The 20,811-nt window shown below is 43.1% G+C and overlaps 1 protein-coding gene across 3 annotated transcripts in view; it reads left to right on the top strand.

Moving 5' to 3' along the window:
- The window catches only part of Sertad2 (SERTA domain containing 2), a 110,255-nt gene that overhangs the window by 76,430 nt on the left and 13,014 nt on the right, over positions 1-20,811 (top strand). Inside the window, exon 1 of one of the 3 annotated variants that reach the window (XM_031342427.1) lies at positions 11,623-11,931. The exons of the other annotated variants lie outside the window; for them this stretch is intronic. The gene's annotated coding sequence lies outside the window, so the exon portion shown is untranslated. Of the gene's footprint in view, positions 1-11,622; positions 11,932-20,811 lie in introns of those variants that run through there. 3 annotated transcript variants of the gene reach the window in all.

Raw genomic sequence — 20,811 nt, 5'->3', positions numbered from 1 at the left:
CTCCATGTAACAGGTTTCTCCATGTAACCATGGCTGTCCTGGGATTCACTCTGTAGACCAGGCTGGCCTCAAACTCACAGAGATCCTCCTGCCCATGCCTTCTGCCCATGCCTGTCTCCTCCACCTTTTTGAGATAAATTCTCACTCTGAACATGAAGCTGGAGCTATGGAAAGAAAGAGGGAAATATCCCAGACCTTCTTGGGGATCTGAACTTTGCCCTCTGACCTCATATATTACTTGATAATCCTTGCCTTGCCTTTAACTTAAGAGTTACTTTGTTTAACAGATACTTAGCTTTCAATGTGACCAAAGTTACTGATTGTTTAACCTGAAGTTTGTGCTTTGAGTATCTTTTTTTTTTTTTTTTTTTTTGAGTTGTACATACATAAACGACTCATCCAAGGAGACGTTAATAAAGGGTCAGCGGAGCACCAGTGATAACAAGAAGCAGCTACTGACCGTATATCCAGAGTGAAGTAGGGAGGAAATGATGTTGCTTGAGTCAAGACTCCAGAAAACACAGTAGGAATTGACAGACTGATGGAAGGCCCCACAGAAGCAGCTGCAGTTATTGAAATTATATATTATATATATAATATATATATATATAAATTTTTATATATATATATAAATTAAAGGCTTTCAATTTCTAGCAAAGAACTAGTACTACATTTTATTTTATTTTGAGACAGGGTCTCAAGTAGCTTGAATTCATAGCTTAAGATGCCTTGCACTCCTGATCCTATTTCTGTCTCTGGAGTGCTGGGATTATAGGTGTATGCTGCCAAGACCAGATATTGGATAATTTTGAAACAGTTTCCTTCACTCTGGCAATAGATTTTTTTTGTTTGTTTTGTCATTGTCGTTGTTTTGAGACAGGGTTTCTCAGTGTGACAAGCCCTGACTGTCCTGGATTCTCTTTGTAGACCAGGCTGGCGTTGAACTCACAGAGGTCCACCTAGCAATAGATATTTTATTGTTATTGTTTGTTTTATTTTTCTGGTGGTTAGACAGGGTCTCTATGTAGCTTAGACCAGCCTAAATGTTTACTATGTAGACCAGACTGACTGGTCTCAAACTCATGGAGAAGCTCCTGCCGCCCCTTCTGCCAAGAGCTGGGACAAAGGATGCTGAGGTTAATGTGCGTGTGCTGGCTGAAGGCCCATGCCACCAGCCCCACCCACCAGTTTTAAACAATTCTACATCCAATACTAAGAGAAGGTAATATTGAGCTGGGGCTGTAGCTCCATGGCTGGCAGCATTCCTAGTCAGGATGCATGAGTCCCTAGGTTCTATCCCCAGCAAGGCATAGCAAGAGGAGGAGACCTATATTTCCGCACATGTGTTTTTCACAAACATATCCATTAAAGTCTTGAATTTTCAGCTTCTCAAAGTAGAAATTTTATAGCCATGGTTTAAAAAAATTATTTGAGTATATCACTTTATAAGTATCATCCTGTTTCTGCTCAAAGGGTCTCTTTATTCACAAGAGACAAATTTTCCATTTATTTGTTGGTGGGATGCAGGGTCTTCCTGTGTTGCCCAAGCTGCCTTACACTCCTGGGCTGCCTTACAGTTCCTTGTAATAAGACCGTACGTAGCCCTCCCATATCCAGCTTTCACAGGTGCTTAGAAGATGATTCTATACAGTTACTACAGTGGATATAAAAAATATGATAGAAAATATAATTTAGTCTAGCTAATCATATAAATGTACTTGATTTTGGAACATGAGAGACATCCGGTATTATAGTAATGCTTTGACAAAAATATTTTTCTATCATTTAGGCAAGTTTTCTTTGCAATCAAAATTGATTGCTAGTTTTGTTGTTGTTGTTGTTTGGACATTGGCTCTCTGGAGCTCTGGCTACCGTGGAACTCACTATGTAGGTCAGGCTGGCCTAAAATTGATTGCTAATTTTTATAGCATGTTTAATTACTGGCATTTAATTTTTTTGAGGTTTATTTATTTTCATTTTATGTGGATGAGTGTTTTGTCTGCACATATGTCTGTGTACCATGTGCATGCCTGGCATTCTCCTGAGGTCAAAAGACAGCTTGGGATCCCTGGGACTGATGATTGTGAACCAGTGTGTGGGTGCTAAGAATTGAACACAGTTCAATTGAACAGCCTGAAGAGCAGCCAGTGTTATTAACCACTGAGCCATCTCTCCAGCCCCTGAATACTTTATTTGTATATATGACTTAACTAGCACTTTCTTAGAGTAAGCAGGACAGACAAATCTTCATAAGGAAGTAAGCAGTAGATTGACATTTACTGGTAAGGTCTCAAAGTATACTCAGTAAGTGCCAGTTAGTTCTTCTTCTTCTTCTTTTTTGTTTTTTTCAAAAACCAAACTTTATAAATTCTTTCATTATTTTATACTTTGAACATATTTACTCATCCTTTTCTAACTCCTCCCATAACCACTGTATCATCCCTTCTGACTCAGCTTTGAGTTTTCCTCTTGTTTTGTTTTGTCTTGTTTTTGGATATTTTATTTGTTTACATTTCAATGTTATCCCCTTTCACGGTTTCCCCTCTGCAAACCTCCTATCCCATCCCTCTTTACCCTGCTTCTATGAGGGTGCACCCCCACCCACCCAACACTCCTGGCTTGATGCCCTAGCATTCCTCTACATTGAAGCATCAAGCCTTCACAGGACCGAGGGCCTCCCCTCCCATTGATGCCAGATAAGGCCCCTTCGACTCCTTTTCAGTCCTTCCCCTAACTCCTCCATTGGGGTCCCTGTGCTCAGTCTGAAGCTTTGTCTGCGAGCACCCCCATCTGTATTGGTCAGGATCTGGCAGAGCCTATCAGGAGGCAAGTATATCAGGCTGCTGTCAGCAAACACTTCTTGGCACCCACAATAGTGTCTGGGTTTGGTGTCTGCATGTGGGATGGATCCCCAGTTGGGGCACTCTTTGAATGCCCTTTCCTTCAGTCTCTGCTCCACTCTTTGTCCCTGTATTTCCTTTAGAGAAGAGCAATTCTGGGTTAAAATCTTGGAGATGGGTGGGTGGCACCATCCCTAAACCAGGGGGTGGTGGGCATGCCTAACCTCTGGATATGGTCTTGACAGGTTTTCCCTCCCCTTTGTGGGGTGTTTCAGCTAATGTCATCCCTGTGGGGTCCTAAGAGGTTCTTGCTTTTTTGGCATCTGGGACTTTCTGGTTGCTGCCTCCAGATCCCATCCCCATTGCTACAGACCTCTGTTCAATTTCCTGACCCTCTGTACATCTCCTCCCAAAGTTGATTCTGCCCCTCTTTTTACCCTCCCCTTTCCTCTCTTCCTCCCAAGTCCCTCCAACCCTCTACTTCCCTTGATTATATTGTTCCCCCTGCTAAGTAGGATTGAAGCATCTACTCTTTTGTCTTCCTTCCTCTTGAGCTTCATGTGGTCCGTGAGTTGTATCATGCTCTTTACCTAATATCCTAATATCAGTGAATATATACCATGTGTGTTCTTTTGTGACTGAGTTACCTCACTCAGGATGATATTTTCCATCCATTTGCCTGTGAATTTCATGAAGTCATTGTTTTGATAGCTGAGTAGTATTCCATTGTGTAAATGCACCACATTTTCTGTATCCATTCCTCTGTTGAGGGACATCTGGGTTGTTCCAAGCTTCTGGCTATTATAAATATGGCTGCTGTGAACATAGTGGAGCATGTGTCCTTATTACATGTTGGAGCATCTTTTGGGTATATGAGCAGGAGTTACCACTGGGTCCTCAGGTAGTATTACGTCCAATTTTCTGAGGAACCACCAGACTGATTTCCAGAGTGGTTGTACCAGCTTGCAATCCCACCAGCAATGGAGGAGTGTTCCTCTTTCTTCACATCCTTGCAAGCATCTGCTGTCACCTGTGTTTTTGATCTTAGCAATTCTGACTAGTGTGAGGTGGAATCTCAGGGTCATTTTGATTTGCATTTCCTTGATGACTAAGGATGTTGAACATTTCTTTCGGTGCATCTCAGCCATTCGAGTTTCCTCAGTTGAGAATTCTGTTTAGCTCTGTTCTCCATTTTTTTGATAGGGTTATTTGGTTCTCTGGAGTAGCCAGTGTGTTAGTCTATGTCTTTTTATTGGGGAATTGAGTCCATTGATAAGAGATATTAAGTAGTGATTGTTGCTTCCTGTTATTTTTGTAGTTAGAGGTGGAAGAATGTTTGTGTGGCTGTCTTTTTTGGGGGTTGTTGAAAGATTACTTTCATGCTTTTTCTAGGGGGTAGTTTTGCTCCTTGTGTTGGTGTTTTCCATCTATTATCCTTTGTAAGACTGGATTTGTGGAGAGATATTGTTTAAATTTGGTTTTGTCATGAAATATCTTGGTTTCTCCATCTATGGTAATTGAGAGTTTTGCTGGATATAGTAGCCTGGGCTGGTATTTGTGTTTTCTTAGGGTGTGTATGACATCTGCCCAGGATCTTCTAGTTTTCATAGTCTCTGGTGAGAAGTCTGGTGTAATTCTGATAGGCTTGCCTTTATATGTTACTTGACCTTTTTCTCTTACTGCTTTTAATATTCTTTCTTTGTTTTGTGCATTTGGTGTTTTGACTATTATGTGACAGGAGGAATTTCTCTTCTGATCCAATCTGTTTGGAGTTCTGTAGGCTTCTTGTATGGTTTTGTTGTTGTTGTTTTGTTTTGTTTTTGTTTTTCGAGACAGGATTTCTCTGTATAGCCCTGGCTGTCCTAGAACTCACTCTATAGACCAGGCTGGCCTCAATCTCAGAAATCTGCCTGCCTCTGCCTTCCAAGTGCTGGGTTTAAAGGCATGCTCCACCACTGCCCAGATCTTGTATGTTTATGTGCATCTCTTTAGGGAAGTTTTCTTCTATAATTTTGTTGAAGATATTTACTGGCCCTTTAATTTGGGAATCTTCACTCTCTTCTATACCTATAATCCTTAGGTTTGGTCTTCTCATGGATTTCCTGGATGTTTTGGGTTAGGAACATTTTGCATTTTGCATTTTCTTTGACTGTTGTGTCAATGTTTTCTATGGTGTCTTCTGCCCCTGAGATTCTCTCTTCTATCTCTTGTATTCTGTTGGTTATGCTTGCACCTATGACTCCTGATCTCTTTCCTAGGTTTCCTATTGGTAGGGTTGTCTCCCTTTGTGATTTCTTTATTGTTTCTGTTTCCTTTTTAGATCCTGGATGGTTTTGTTCAATTCCTTCACCTGTTTGGTTGTGTTTTCCTGTAATTCTTTAAGGGATTTTTGTGTTTCCTCTTTAAGGGCTTCTACCTGTTTTTCTTTAAGGGAGTTATTTATGTTTTTAAAATCCTCTATTATCATTGTGAGATATGATTTTAAATCAGAGTCTTTCTTTTCAGGTGTGTTGGGATATCCAGGGCTTGCTATGGTAGGAGAACTGGGTTCTGATGATGCCAGGTAGCCTTGGTTTCTGTTGCTTAGGTTCTTGCCCTTGCCTCTCACCATCTGGTTATCTCTGGTGTTAGCTGGTCTTGCTGTCTCTGACTGTGGCTTGTCCCTCCAGCAAGCCTGTGTGTCAGTACTCCTGGGAGACCATTTCTCTATGGGAGGAATTTGGGTATGGAGAACTGTGGCACAGGGTCAGCTCCAGGGTGTAGGCAGAAATCGGAAGGATCCTGTCTCTATGGCTGTTCCTTGGTTCCTGTGTCCTGATGGTTCTGGGCGGGTGCCTCTTGGGCCAGGAATTTGAGCAGAAGTAGTGGTCTTACTTGTGCCTACAGGCATGTCAGCACTCTTGGGAAACCAGCTCTCTCCTGGTGGTATTTGGGTATGAAGAGCTGTGGCACAGGGTCAGTTCTGAGCCACCAGTTACTTCTTTTAACTAGGTTCAACTTGGATTATATAGTACAAAGATGCTAAAAGTAGTCATAAATACAATATTGCAATAGTGATCTGTAGTTAACAATAGTTCAGAAACACTGCTCGAATATTTTAGTTTATATACACAAACATGCATGTACACACAAATACATACACATGCACACACACACATATTCGCACACACAGTGAGAACATAACAAGAAATGGTCTGTAGTTTCTTATTTGAGAGGTAGAAGTAGCAGGAATATATGAGCCCATAAGTTTGAAACTAGGCTGTGTAAAATATTACAACTCATTTGTTTTTTTGGTTTTTTGGTTTTTTGGTTTTTCGAGACAGGGTTTCTCTGTATAGCCCTGGCTGTCCTGGAACTCACTCTGTAGACCAGGCTGGCCTCCAACTCAGAAATCCGCCTGCCTCTGCCTCCCAAGTGCTGGGATTAAAGGTGTGCGCCACCACTGCCTGGCACAACTTATTTGTTGATAAACGTATATTTATAAAGAATTGACCCTGTGATTTTTCCACTCCTTCCTCCAGTACTCGTAAAGTACACACTTAATGATCGCTTCCATGCCACATGCTGTCCTAGAGGCCAGTGATAGGGTGACAGACAGAAAGGCTAGTTTATGAGCAGATTGGAGATTAGTGAAGGATTGGTGAGTGTGCTGATATGATTTCTTTTTTGTTTTGTGGTTTGGGGTTGTTTATTCTGTGGGTTAAAATAAGGCCAAGGACAAACAGAGTTAGAGTTTTTGGTAAAAGAAAGAACTGTTTTTTTATCTATATCCTAGTCTATCTTTGGGTCTCAGTGACACCCAATTCTGGCACAGTTCATTCCCCTATCTATCCCTACACCCTAACTCTAGATCTTCCTGAGGAAAAGGCACCTTTTTGTCAGGGTGTCTTCTGGCTTCCAGAGATCTTCAGTGAATGGTAAGCCATGCAGTCATGAGGTCATCTTTGTCCCTGGGTGTCAGCTTGTTGAATTGTTCAGTATTGGCCCTCCTGAGTTCCTTTCCTGCCTGTGGAGACATGGAGAGCTGGATCTGCTCTGTGTGGCCCAGCAGTGCACTGTGGAGATAAACAAGTGGGCCCATGTGAGAGGCTTTGGGATGTCCTGCTTTTCTCTAGCCTTGGAAACCAGAGGATGATTGAGTGATTATCTGGATGTGAAAAGGTTTGAGGAGCATGTCTTATTGAAGAGAACAAACACATTTTTTCCATTTAAATTTCTACTTGCATTTAGAATTGCGTGAAGGCGGATTTGTTTTATAGTCTTCTAGACAAGCTGAGCAACTTACAAAGCATTGTGTCTTATTTTCAGTCCTAAAATTTCTCCATAGCATAACAAGAGTGTAAGTTCCCTTTCAGAGACTCCTAGACTCCTACAAAGGGCTCCAGAAAGCAGAGTCCAAAGTACTATTTTTGCCAGGTTTGGAAGCAAGCTCAGCCATGCCAAGGGTCTAATACTGCCTCCCAGTGCTGGTGCTAAAGAGCTAGGCTCAGAATCATCTAACATAATAACCCAGTGCTTGTTTCAATAGAAGCCATGCTGATCTGAGATCTGTGAAACAACAGACTAAGACTCTAAAGTCACAGATTGGGCCAGCTAGATGGCTCAGTGGGTAGGTGTATTTGTTGGACAAGCCTGGGATATCAGAGTTTAATCCCTAGATCCCATAGTGAAAGGAGAAAACAGATTTCCAGAAGTTACTCTCTGACCTCCACATATGGGCCATGGCATACACACTTATGTATCGCACAAACACACACACACACACACACACACACACACACACACACACACACACACACACACTTTTGAGTCATTAATTAATCATAGCTCAGTAATAGAGTTGTAAATCTCAGAATTCTTTGTAAAGAAACTTTATCTCACCTAGTTGGTTGCTAGGACAAGAAAGTCCTGGGTGCTGGCCCCTTGGTAATCTGTGGAATCCAGATGTTCTGAGTGTGTGAGAAGAGTGTTCCTGCTAAGAATTAGGTGGTTTATAGACTCCTCCCGGTGATGTAGAACCAGTGTGTGGAGACTATTGAGAAATAGGAAAGTTTGGTGGGTTTTTTTTTTCCTCAAATGTTGTTTTAGAGATTGTGTTCTGTGCTAAGATTTGGACACTGTCAGATTTTTAGAAAAAGAAAAGGGCTAATATCTAATAATAATAATAATAATAATAATAATAATAATAATAATAATAATAATAAAGAAGTGCTTGTGAAGCATAACTGGTAGCCATTACACCTCGGTTTAGAACAGTGTGGTACCTTGTAGAAAAAGATCCCTACCTTAGGGCTGTAGCTCTGCTTGGTCGAATTGAGACTTGAAGGTGGAGCAGGAGAAAGGCTTGACAAAGTAGAGGGCAGAACACAGTTTGTTGGAGTACATTAGTTTATTTGGTCATTGGGCATGAGGAAGGCTTTCATCTCTAACACAAGCCAAGGCTAGAAATGTTGATAGATAGATGATTGCTAATATTTCAGCTTCAAGTCTAGACTAGAATTAAGTTGAAAGAAAAATTGAAGTTTTTGAAGCTTGTCTTTGTTTTCAGACTGTGGTTATAGCTCAGTAGTTGAGCCTCACACCCTGGTCCCGTCCTTTCTACACAAAAAAAATCATACATAGATACAAATCAATAAATAAACTTTGTTTCATGATTCATATATCTGACTTGTCCCTTATGTTTCTCTGGCAATGCTGATTAAGTGCTAAAAGCACCCTTCAGTTAGCACACTCAAATACTAGTCTGTAGGACATAAGGACATACATAGCATTTCAGAGGAGAAGCGGGGACTGTCATCTGGTATCAAGGATTCAGCTGTGCAAGGAGACCTCTCTGGATGAACTCATGATTTCAGAATTTTCAAAATTCACCATCACAGTTCTATGTTGAAGCAAAGGAATGCTTCTCCTCTCCCTAAACTGATCTGTTCCTGATAGTTAAATATGACCTACTAACTTGTGATAGAGAAGGTCTGAATTCTTGATGAACCCCTAAGATTAAGATTATTTTAAATGGACTTTTAAAATGTATAAACCAAATGAACAGGTTCACTTAGCATTTCTTGATCATTCTATAGAAGTAACTAATATTTTTCTATATAAAGAAAAAAAATCAAGTCCAGCATGGTTTCCTATACCTTTACACCCCACAGGGGCAGGGACAAGGGCAGGGGCAGGGGCAGGAAGATCTCTTTGAGGATGAGGCCCACCTGGTCTACATAGTTCCAGGACAGATAGAGCTATGGAAAGAGAGCCTGTCTCCAAGTCAAAAAAGCCTTCACTCATTGAGTATACTTCAAAAGTTCTGGGAAGGTGTCCTGAAGATATGGTACCGCAGTTAAGAATACTTGCTGCTCTTGTAGAGGATCCCGCCACCACAGCCGCTCATAGCATTCTGTAACTCCTGTTCAAGAGGATCCAGCACCCTTTCTGGCCTCATAGGATCAGAGCATGCACGTGGTTCACAGATACACTCTTACTGGTAAATTTTTTGGTTTTGTTTTTAAGTACAGGGAGGTCTTCCTTTATCTTTAAACATTTCAGATTAGACAGGATTGGCTAGATTGCTGTGCTGACCTACATAGAACCCAGCAGGGTGAGGAGGAGCAGGGAAACAGAAGTACCTGATGTTGGACCACATTGGCAGCTGTTGAAGCTGCCACTTCACATTTTGACTAACTGGGCAAATATACCAGATTCTAGATTTGTAACTCATGCAGTGATAAGTTACCAAGCCTTCGAAAATAAAACTGTACGATGTCTCACCCCAGAAGCAACCTCAGAACTCAGATTTTTAGGTAAGCACACACAGAACATAGACTTGAGACAACATGTGTTCATTCTGTGGACACACTAAGATGCCACTTTCATTTTGGCTTTTCTTTTGTGCAGGAACACTGTATTTGGAAAGCCATTTGTTAAGAAATATCCTAGTATAAAATTCCTTGTCTTTTGCTAACTTCAATTCATGAATAACAGTTTCAATTCATTTTAAATTCAACAGAACTAAATACCTCTGGCCTCCCACAAAGACATCACAGGAAGATTATTGCAGCTTCTATTTCAATGGCGGTTTCTTAAAGTGAGCACTCAGAGTCTAAGTGAGTGGGTGGTTAGAGCCAGGAGGAGTTAGTGTTGTCTCCAAATGCAGAACTCTAGAAATGAAAAATACCTTGGCGCTCCAGCAAAATGTTTGAAAGTTTATGCCACTGAGCAAGACCTCATAGGGCCATGAGCGTACTCTATGCAATGCTGTTTTAAATGCTATTTAATGACTTGCCAAAGAGATATACAATTAGCTGATTTTGGTTATACCTCCTGAAATATCTGTATGAGATTTTGATAATGCCAAAGATTTGCTAAAAACAAACAGCAACCCAAAAAAAAAAAAAAAAAACAACAAACAAAAAAACCCTTCTTACTCCCCTAATTGATAAAACCTGACATTGTCTCCTTTACCATTTAGCTCACATTATAATAATAGTTACACATTCTCACTATTTAGCCCTGGCTGGCCTACAACTGCCTATATAGAACCAAATTGACCTTACACTAAGAGATCTGCCCGTCTCTGCCTACCTAGTTTAGGGGTCCTACAACTGGTGCTGGCTCATGTTTAATTTTGATAGGATCATCAACTCGAATGATAACAAATCACTACAGAACAGTTTGAGTCGGACTAAATTTGTCTTGATATTTAAGACCTTTATGTTAAGTCTTAAAGCTTTATTATCCTTAAATACACCTAGTGTCGTGGACCATTAAACAGCAAAGTGGTCTGAAGAGAAATTATTGATTGGAGTGGCAGCCAAAAATTTAAGGTACCTGAATTTCTTTTGTAATATCTTTATGTGGAATGTACATGTCATTTTAAAAGTAATCATGTTTCAGTTGAGCTGTCCCTGGCCTCTTAGTCCTCTTTAATTTGAACCACTTAGACACATGCACTTGTGCTAATACTAAGGACAATATAAAGCCTCCTGCTAAGTTTGAGTAGTTAAAAACATTAGGGATTTTGTTGTTGTTGTTGTTGTTGTTTTTAATGGGAAAGATAAGGCTATCAGCGTGAAACTTGTGGACAGAGGGCCCCGCCTTTGGTTGGTTCCCTGTGTTCTCCAAGCCGGGTCTCCCTCTGGTTGGCTGCTAGGTCTCTATACCGGATGCAACTCTGGTATGTCCGGCTCCAAAGGTACTACTTGGTGATCCATTTCAACTTCTGTCGCCAGCTCCAGATGGAGTCCTTGACCCCTCCCCCCATTCCGATATCTCCGAGGGCCATTGGTGGACCCTACACTCCCGACAACCGGCCCAAGTGGCCAAATAGCTCGGATGCCTGTCATATTTGTGGTCGCGCTCCTCCACGGACTGTGCCCGCGCTGCTGCCTTTGTCATCACCCGCTTTGTCATCTGCCTGTTTTCCAGTGTGTGTGGGTTAGTAGTGGCAGTAGTGGCCGTCCGGCTTGGGCGTTCCCATTTCTACCTCTCCTATTTAGCCTTCAGTCCACAGAGCAGGCTGCAGAAGCTTGGTGCTTGCCCGCTGCTTCCTGAGCATTCACCCTGAGGGAATCTGCATTTATGGCACCTGGGCGGGTCCGGGGCGGGCCCTGAGAAGCTGAGGCGGGTCCCGACCGGTTTGGGGCGGGGCCTACGGGGACCTGGGCCTGAAGAGCACGGGTGGGCGGGGTCTGAGGTTGGAGGTGGGAGGGGCAGGGTGGGACCTAGGCTGTAGGGGCGGAGCCGGCGGGGCGGGGCCCGGCCAGGCAGGGGGTGGGGCCTATGGGGCCTGGCCGGAGCTCGCCGGAGGCTCGCAGGCGGACGTCACTCCCGCACGGCGAGTGCCGGAGCACGAGCCGTACCTCTCTCGGCCCGGGCGTCCCCTCCGCCCGCCTCCTGCTTCCTCCCGGCTGTCCGCTGCCTCCTCCACCATTGTATAATGTTCCCGACGCGTAAGCAGAGGACGCCGGAGTCGTAGCTCCGGCCTCGGCGAGCTACCGTCGGCCCCGCAGCGGGGGTGCCCCGCATGGAGCGGGCATAGCTTGAGGGGTGGGCGGAAACCCCTCCGATGCGTTAGCCCCGGGCGGACCTGCCTGTGGTGAGTTCCCGGCCGAGCTGGAGGCTCCCCGGGGTTGGGCTCCGGCGGGCGGGCGGGCGGGCGGGCGGGCGGGGGGCGGTGCTGTGCTGGGCCAGGCGGGAGCCCAAGGCAGCGGAGGCCGGGCCGGGCAGGTTGGGGAGCACCCGCCGGCCGCCTGGAGACCCCGACTGTCACGATCGGGGCGGGAGCAGGGCAGCAGAGGCCGGGAGTTGTTGCCGTCACAGCTGGGGTGTGTGTGCTCACTGTGGTGGTTGTGGTGCTGAGAACGTGCGAGACTTTTTTTTTTTCTTCTTCTTAAAGATTCGGGTTGCTGGCAGAAAAGCTGCTTCACTTTTGAGTTCCGTGTCTGGGTTTGCATCCAACTTGCTATATTGTGTTTCTAGAGTTTCCCGGTGGTTTTGCGTTAAAACAGTTCTCCTCACCCTCTTTTCTTCCGTGCCCAAGTGAATTGATTTTAGATCCAAATGTATATTAAACTTAACGCCTTCCTGGTTTTTAAATTAGAAATCTACAAGTCATCTTGGTGGAAACCGCCTATGACGGGGCGGGGGGGGGGCGGCGGCGGCGCTGAGGGGAGCCAGCTGTCCCGACGCGTAGACTTTGTACCATTGACACTGGGCACCCTTCAGAGAACCATTGCGTCGAGAGAAAGTACTGAATTGTTCATATTTTTCTTAACTATAAATTGTCTTAGCTTTAACCGGAATAGTGGCAAACCAATAGAGTTGAATTTTAAGTTTTGCAAAGCGATGAGACTGTTTTAGAATAACTTTTTGCTTGCATCTAGGTAGTTTCAGGAGTAGAAAGTCGGTTTGCAGGCACTGAATGGAGAAGGGCAGTCAGCAGGGACAGACTTAGAAACAGCAGTTTTTACTTGAGTAGAATCGGTCAAACCCTAGGTGGCTTTCAAAGGGACAGTCGGTGTTTTCAAGCTTTGTTCTTGAAACATGCTTTTGATTTCTTAGTATTTGTTAAGAAGTGTTCAGAACCTGTGGAAGGGGCCTGGAGGTTGTAGTCACCAGAAGGATTGCCCAGGCCCTAATTGTTCAAAATTGCTTTTTGTAATTTTTGTTACTGACAGGAATGAGGTGGGCCGGGGCTCCAGTTAAGCCCTGGAAGGCTCCACAGCAGGGAGCCCTGGGCTCTGCTGCTGAGTTAGTTGCTTACCTCACCTAGTGGCTGCTTCACCCAGCCCTTTAAGATCATTGTATCCTGAGTTGAGGGTGAAGATACTGATTCCCAACTCTGGCATGAGCAAGAATTATTGTGGATCTTTACTTTCCTGATAATTTTATAAAAAAAAATGTCTTTATTTAAAAATACACAGGGCTGGCCTGGGTTGTGCTGACATGCACGTACAATCCTAGCACTAGTGGATCTGTAGGAGTTCAAGACTAGCTTGGTCTACACAGTGAGTTCAGGGCCATCCATTGATTGTGTTCAGGTTAGGTGTGCTTTAAAATAATGTCTTTCCTCTCCTAATTAAAATATGCTCAACTGTTATGTATACTTCATGGCCTTAGTAGCTTGTCCTCCCTCCCTCTCCACCTAGGTCTGCTCCTTACTTTATTTCAACCAGTAGGGATGGGACTCACATTTTATAACCACCCACTGTGTGGCAGGAGGTGTCCTAGGAATAGTTTTATTGTCATGCAAGTGTCACAGACTGGTCGGTTCCTGCTGCTCGGACCAGCTTCTGATAAAAGAACTGAGCAAAGAGTTTGCCTCAGATTTAGAAACTCTTTCCACTCCCATTGCTGAGTTATCCTACTTAACAGCCTCTTAAATTTATTGACAGTGGACATAACAAACAAGCATAGGGTTGTTTTTTTGGTTTTTTGTTTTCTGTTTTTAAGTCACTTAAATTTACCTGTGATGCTGGACAGTGGTGGCTCACACCTTTGATCCCAGCGCTTGGGAGGCAGAGGCAGGCGGATTTCTGAGTTCAAAGCCAGCTTGGTCTACAGAATGAGTTCCAGGATAGCCAGGACTACACAGAGAAACCCTGTCTCAAAACAAAAACAAAAAACAAACAAAAAAAACAAACAAACAAAAAAAAATACCTGTGATAGCTGGCCCTTATGGGGGGCAGCATTTTAAACAGTACTCCCATGGTAAAGTAAAAGTTACATAGTTCAAGAGTGTCCTTACTTAAAATATGTTACACTCTAGAAACTAAGAACTGTAAAAGCCACAACATTTTTACAGGTTTCTTTTGCTGTGGTTTCCTATTAAAGAACAGTAGTAAAAGTGTGAGGGGTTGGTTGGATTTTTGGAGATGGGGTTTCTCTGTATAGTCCTGGTGTGCTGTAAATTACTCTATAGGCCAAGCTGGCCTCAAACTCAAGAGATCTGCCTGCCTCTGCCTCCCATGTGCTGGGATTATAGGTGTGCACCATCACTGTCCAGCCAGAGTATGAGTTTTAATTTTATTCATGTTTTCAAAATGAAGATCACTTAGCCAAAATTATTTACAAAAAATAGAGAAGCCTGGTATTAAGAAGGGTGATCTTGGGTATGCCTAGAGCGTTTCCTGCACTTGGCTGTCATGATGTTTTTACTTATTGTCTTTGCATAATGTGTAGAGTGAAAGCACTAGTTGGTGTGTGTGTGGGGGGGGGAGTTTCTGATTGTCGAGTCCAAAGGTCAGACCTATGCTGAAGATACCAGAGGTCCAGCTTCAGTTTAAGTGAGAACGGCTTGATACTGAGAGCAGTGCCAGCCTTCACACACCTTCCTTTTATAGATTTTTTTTTTAAGTTTATTCTATTTCTGGGGGAGGGGATTCATGTGGCGTCAGAGGACAACTTTGTGGAATCTGTTCTCTTTCCAGCTTTTACATGGGTTCTAGGGATTTAACTTGGTTCTCCATGCTTGAGTGGCAAGCTCTGTTACCGCCTGAGCCGTCTCTCAGGCCCCTTTTCTGACTGGAAATACACACACACACACACACACACACACACACACACGTGAAAGTTTACAAGTGCTGTGGCCATTGTATGTGCACAAATAATGTATTTTCTGCCACTAATAAGTACTAATTAAACATTTGGTAGAAATATATAAATTGTGACTTCTGTTTAAAAAGTGTCTGATTATTTAATTTAATATTTTAGAAAGAAGCAACTAACCAAAGTTGGGCTGCTTTTTAAAGAAAAAAAAATGTTGTCTTACGTAGCCAGTGTAGTTAGTATTAAAGGCTAACTTCTGTCCTATACAAATACTGGGAAACCCTTATGAACAGAGCAGTCCCCCTGGAGCGTCCATCACTCATTGTGTGGGGCTGTGTCTTTCTCCATTAGCACTGCCTAGCAGTTCATTCTTTGTATGACTCTGTGAATGGCATATGTCAGCCTAAGAAGACGGCATTCCTATTCTGGGCAGTAAATAGACTCTTTGTTGTTGGTGCTCCCCCGCCCCCAAAGATCATGAGACAAAAACATGTTTGGCTGTCTAAAAATTTTCTTTGGAAAAATGTATAAATTACATTTCAAGGTAAAAGCAGCATAATATCTTTTAAAATACATGATTTCTGATAGGGCAATCCTCTGTCTGTCTGAACTCAACTGAAAGTACTTGCTATCATTCGAGGAAGCACCGTGGCTTTATAGATCTGTTGTAGGACGCTGTCACCTATGCTGCCTTTGCCCCATTGCAGTTTTCAGTTGAGAGTGGAGTTGCCTGGCCTCTCACACCCAAGGCAGTCTTGTGGACTGCGCTGTGGATACGTGGGGGTGGGGGCTGGAGGGAGAGCGAGGACAGAGGAGCAGCAGCAGGCTGTGCAACTGCTAGAGCCAGTCTGACTAGTTTAAGGTGCCCAAAGGCAGCTTTGTTTCTCCAGTGACTCTAAGTAGCAGCAAACTTAAGTTCTTAAACTCATCCACATCTGCAATACTACCATCGTCTCTGCAAAAAACTGGAGCTTTGCTGGTCTTCTAATTAATCTAAGTTTTTCTTTTTTACCTTTAAAACCCCTCATTAACGGACTGAGAAGAAGCCACTAAACCACACTTTTTTTTTCTTCTAAGGAGTTTTACTTCGAATAGTGAAGGGAAAGGGGTTCTGACTCTAGGACACAGTCGTGTGATTACAGTGGGCTCTGTAAACCTTGTGGCCACATGAAAGGCCCTCACTGCAGAGCCACCTTCCAGCCCTTTGCTCTCCTCTGCCTAACTGCTTATCATTCCAGCCCATGCTGCTCCTGAGCTTGCAGTAGACTGCTGAAGCACCCCACCCTGTGTTGAGAAGCATTGCCCAAGATAGACTCTGAGAATCCGAAAGTCCCAAGGTCATCTCTGTCCCAGAACAGGTTTTGCATACAGTTGTAGCCACACGAGTGACACGTTCGGGTGGGAGCTGTTTGACACTAGCCCTTCAGACTCCTCTCAACACGCACACATGCCTTTGTCTTTGGGTCTTTTCTTTCCTAGACATCTGTCTAGCAAAATTGGGGTACTATGGCTCCAGCAGATTTGTTTACTCTCTCTCCTGGTGAGATAAGCTTTTTTGAAGTTGTGTGTGGCCCTCTTTCTCAGTGCTGGGTATGGTAGGAAAGCTCTACTGCTAAGACCAGGACAAACAATTATGTAATTTTTGTGATGCTGGAGATGGAACCCTGGTCTTGCATAAGCTAGGTAAGCAGAAAACAATGTTTGAAATACTGATTTCAAAAATTATTTTACTGTGACCAGAAATATAAAATGAAGTGTATTTCACCTGGGAGTGATTCTTAGCTATGTGGCAGTAGTTGATTTACAAATCCAAAATGAGGTTTCCCCTCTGCTTCTTGTTAAAGCACCCAGAGGCAGGTGGGACAAGTAGGTTAGGAATGGCTAGCTGGATGGACTGAGGAAAGCTTTCCTCAGGGTCCTGAAAGTGAAAGCAGAACTATTAAGTATTTTCTTTAGAAATAAATAATTATTACACTTAATGTGGTACTCTAATTATTTTTGTTGTATTTAGCTAAATGGCTTTGCTTAAAATTCAGTAAGTTATGAATATCCAAGTGGGTGCTGAGAATCAAACTCGGGTCCTTTGGAAGAGCAACCAGTGTTCTTAACCATGGAGCCATCTCTCTAGCCCCTATCTACCTAACTTATAAAGGCAATTACAATAAATATTTTGAATATGTAGGTTACTTACATGGACCTCAGATTCACCATCTATTCTCCCAGCTTAATGTTTTAACTCTTAAGAAACACTCCCATAAAAATTTCTCTTGAAGTTGCATCCTTAGATTCTATTCTTCAGTTTTATTTAGTGATAAACTAGTTAGCTAACACGGAAAGCAACCTTTAACTAATAAATGGAGTTTTAGTTTTCACTGAATTGACCTTAAAGTTACTGTGTTGGTGTGGCTGTTTTATATACTTGGTCACCTTTTTAAGCAAAAAGAAAAACTCTCCCGTGTTTTTTGACAAATCCTTTGGTTTCTACTTAAGTCTTTTATTTTCCCTTGACATTGTTTATTAAGGATCGCTTATGTGAGGAAAAACAAGGTATCTTTGGGGAAAAGATGCTACAAGAGAATTGAGACTAGAATCCCATCTAAGCAATTATAAATACAGGAGAAAAAATATCTTCATTATGCCTGGGAATGGGGAGGTGCAAAGTTGGATGAGCTTCCCTGGCACAAACTCCCCTGGGGAAAAGTCAAAGCTGAAGATTCCCTTAATGCTAAGGAGACTTTAGACTCAGGATGCCGAAGATGTACCCTGAACACCAAGTGATTACAAAGCAGCACCATAATGCAAATAATTATAATATATATGTTTCTAATTACTGGTTTTCAAAGGAAGAAAAGACAACTAGTTCATGTGTTAGAAACATTAGTGCTGAATAGACATCATATAACCTGAGCTAGTAATCTGACCAGAGAGAATCCCAGCTGTTACAAAGTAACTTTCCCTGAGGTTAAAACTGCATTACATTTTACAATTAAATGGCTTTTCCTCCATGTTCCTGATGAAGGATTTTCTCCAATAACTGCCTGAAGCATTGTTCAGTGTAGAAGTAATTTACTGTTATTAAGATGCAATAGGATTATTGAAAGTGACTATACTAGTAAAATTCTTGGTTGTAAATGTGGAAGGTTGGTTGTGTGGTTGGAAGTCAACCTCAGAACCCCACTGGAGATCTGAACTGTTGCCTCCTCTGAGTCCACAGTTCATGCTTGGATATGTGCTTGGTTTTGTGTGTGTTCTCTCTTCAGTAATCCTCCAGGGATCCTAACCATGGTGTTACTTATATACAAGCAATAAAAGGTTGTACCATAACATAATATAATTTAGTTGGGGCTTGGTAAGGCTTCTAGTGTTCGGCATTGCCGTGTGAACACCTGAATAGGAGATGGAATTTGGAAATGTAAATGCTTTGAGAACTCTGTAGGTAGGAACTGACATGGAGTTGGAAGATGCCTTGCTGCTCTGTGGCGCCCCCTTGTGGTAGATGTGGTGCTGTCTTTCGGTGTTTATAGGATTCCAATTTACATTGAGCATGCTTGTTTACATAAACATGCTTATAGAGTTAGTGTAATTCTCATGTAAGAAATTTGCTGTGCTTATTTGATTTGATTTTTTTTACTTGTACAGGTTTTTTTTTTTTTAAAATATATAGTGTTGTATTTAACTTTTATGGAAAATTCCAGACAGACTTATAACTCATCACTCAGCTTTAAAGGAACCAATGTTCTGTTGATTTTGTTTCATCTACATGACCATTCTGGTTGTATTTTCTAGTCAAATTGAGGCTTCAAATCATGTTGTATCTGTGAAACTGTAAGTTCAGACATTGCCTTTGGGCAGAATTCTGGGGTGAAATAGAGGACTTGTTAGCAGTTCCATTGTCAACCTTAGAAGATAGCTGGTATCCTCAATTCATCAGGGTTGGCGCTGCAACTTAAAAATTCCAGGGGACAGAAAACCAGCAAGTGGCTATTAGAAACACGTTCCACTGCTGACATGTTTTAAAAGCTGTTTTTGCTTTTCAGATTTTTACCATTAAGACATACTTATTATTCCCTATCTCTCTCTTCATTATTCTAAAGAAACATTCACTTCTAGAATTTGACTCTTGTTTACTCAGTGTAATTGGTTGTCACCTGTTAAAATTCCATTTGTTTTCATGTGAAATGATTATATTTGATAAACCAGCATTAGAAATTGTATCTAGTTTAGCTGATAGTGAAAATCCTTGGAGGAATGATAAAATTTGTTAAAATGTAGACATTAGAAAACAACCCCACATGGTAAAGTTGTGTAAATAGGCACGGAGCCTGGTGTCCTGTCCACTTCAACTTGTATCCTGGCCTATGGTGGCCCTCTGGAGGCTGGGAGTTTGCAGCTGGCTGGGTGGGCAAGGTTGGCCTGTGGGGACCGCAGGCCAGGCTGCGTGGAGCCACGGGTGGGTGTCGGGTTACAGCAGTCTGAGTGAGCACGGGGACTGCCTGCTGTAGCGAGTGGCTGTGTAATTACTGTGCTGATTTGTTAGGGAGGCTTTGTCTTACTTACCAATTAGCATGGATGTTACTGCAGAGACCTCTGAAACCCTGGGTAGGCTTTAGTTTAAAAATAAGACCTTCCGGATCCCGACGGCCTCACAGTTTGTCACTAGCATGTGTGGAAAGGGGTGGGAGTGCTGTTGTCCCTTCCTGTCTGTAAGTGGCAGAGCTTCTCACCCTGTTAGACTGTTGCTCCCCTGGGCCAGGGGCTGCCACTGGTGTCTGAGGATTGCCTGATGCCACCCCCCTACCCCCACCCTGCCCCCATCATGTACCCTCCTGCCTGGCTGCAGCCCAGGATGGGGAGGCTGCTCTGTTTCTTGTAGTTTCCCTTATGATTGTGCCAGCATCCCTGACCACCACTTCCCTAGCAGTGCACTCTTTCTGGTCTGACTCCTTCTTGTGCCTTGAGGGGAAGCTGGGTGTTAAAAGCTTAGCTATGAGCAGGCTTCTTAGTGTGGGGTATTCTTCCGGGTGTGGTGTGTTACGTGTGGAAAGCTATCTAAGCCAGGATGGTTTCCCATTGATGGGGTTTTTCCTCATGCCAGGCTCATAGGAGTGTTCAGTTGAGAACAGAAGCTCACTTCAAAAGCAGGATACCAAAAGTGAGTGAAGCTTAAGAAACAGAGAAAATTCCATTTCAGAAATTGTTTCCGCACAACAGCCCCACTTTAGCCACTGTTGATAAAGTGGAACTGGGGTGCCCCTGGGAGGGATCTCAATTTCATTAATAAAAGAATGTGAGAATGAGTTCAGCTAGAGTTTAAAAGAAAACCCCCAGGGTAGGAAAAGCTGTGGAAGAGGTCAGACACACTGATAGCAAGGAGCCACGAGGCAAGGAGGAAGGCTTTAGAAAGAATGAGGAAGCCCAGAATATCAGACAAGAGCATCCTTAGGTTCTGAGCAGCATCTGAGAGAGGGAGAAAAGAGGAAGAGTGCCTTTGTGACTTGGGCCTCAGAAATGGCAGCAGACCCAGTGACCTCATGGTGGCCAGGACGAACTAGGCTGAGGGCAGGAGTGACAAAAAAGAGTACAGTTAGTCTTCTACCTATCTTTTTGGCTGTTTGTTTGAGACAGGATTTCACCATGTAGTTAATCCTGGCCAGCTAGGAACTCCCTTTGTAGACCAGGCTGGCCAGTGCTAGGATTAAAGGTGTGAGCTGACTTTCCTAGAGTGGTCCCAGGACCAGGTGGTTGGCTAGGCACTGTTGGTATAATCGGTTTCTCTTCAGCTGGAGGTTATACTCACTTGCCAGAAGGAATTTTCCTTTATTGGGCTTCTACTGCCGCTCCGGTCTGTCTCTGAGACTGAATTCTACCACACAGTTGATGTAGTTAGGAACGTGCTTTCCCCTGCCACTCACTTGAGGGAAACTGTTCC

The sequence above is a fragment of the Mastomys coucha genome, unplaced genomic scaffold, assembly GCF_008632895.1.
Source record: "Mastomys coucha isolate ucsf_1 unplaced genomic scaffold, UCSF_Mcou_1 pScaffold22, whole genome shotgun sequence".
NCBI lineage: Eukaryota > Metazoa > Chordata > Mammalia > Rodentia > Muridae > Mastomys > Mastomys coucha.
The sequence above is the reverse complement of the archived record's forward strand: the minus strand, read 5'-3'. Positions and strand labels throughout refer to the sequence as shown.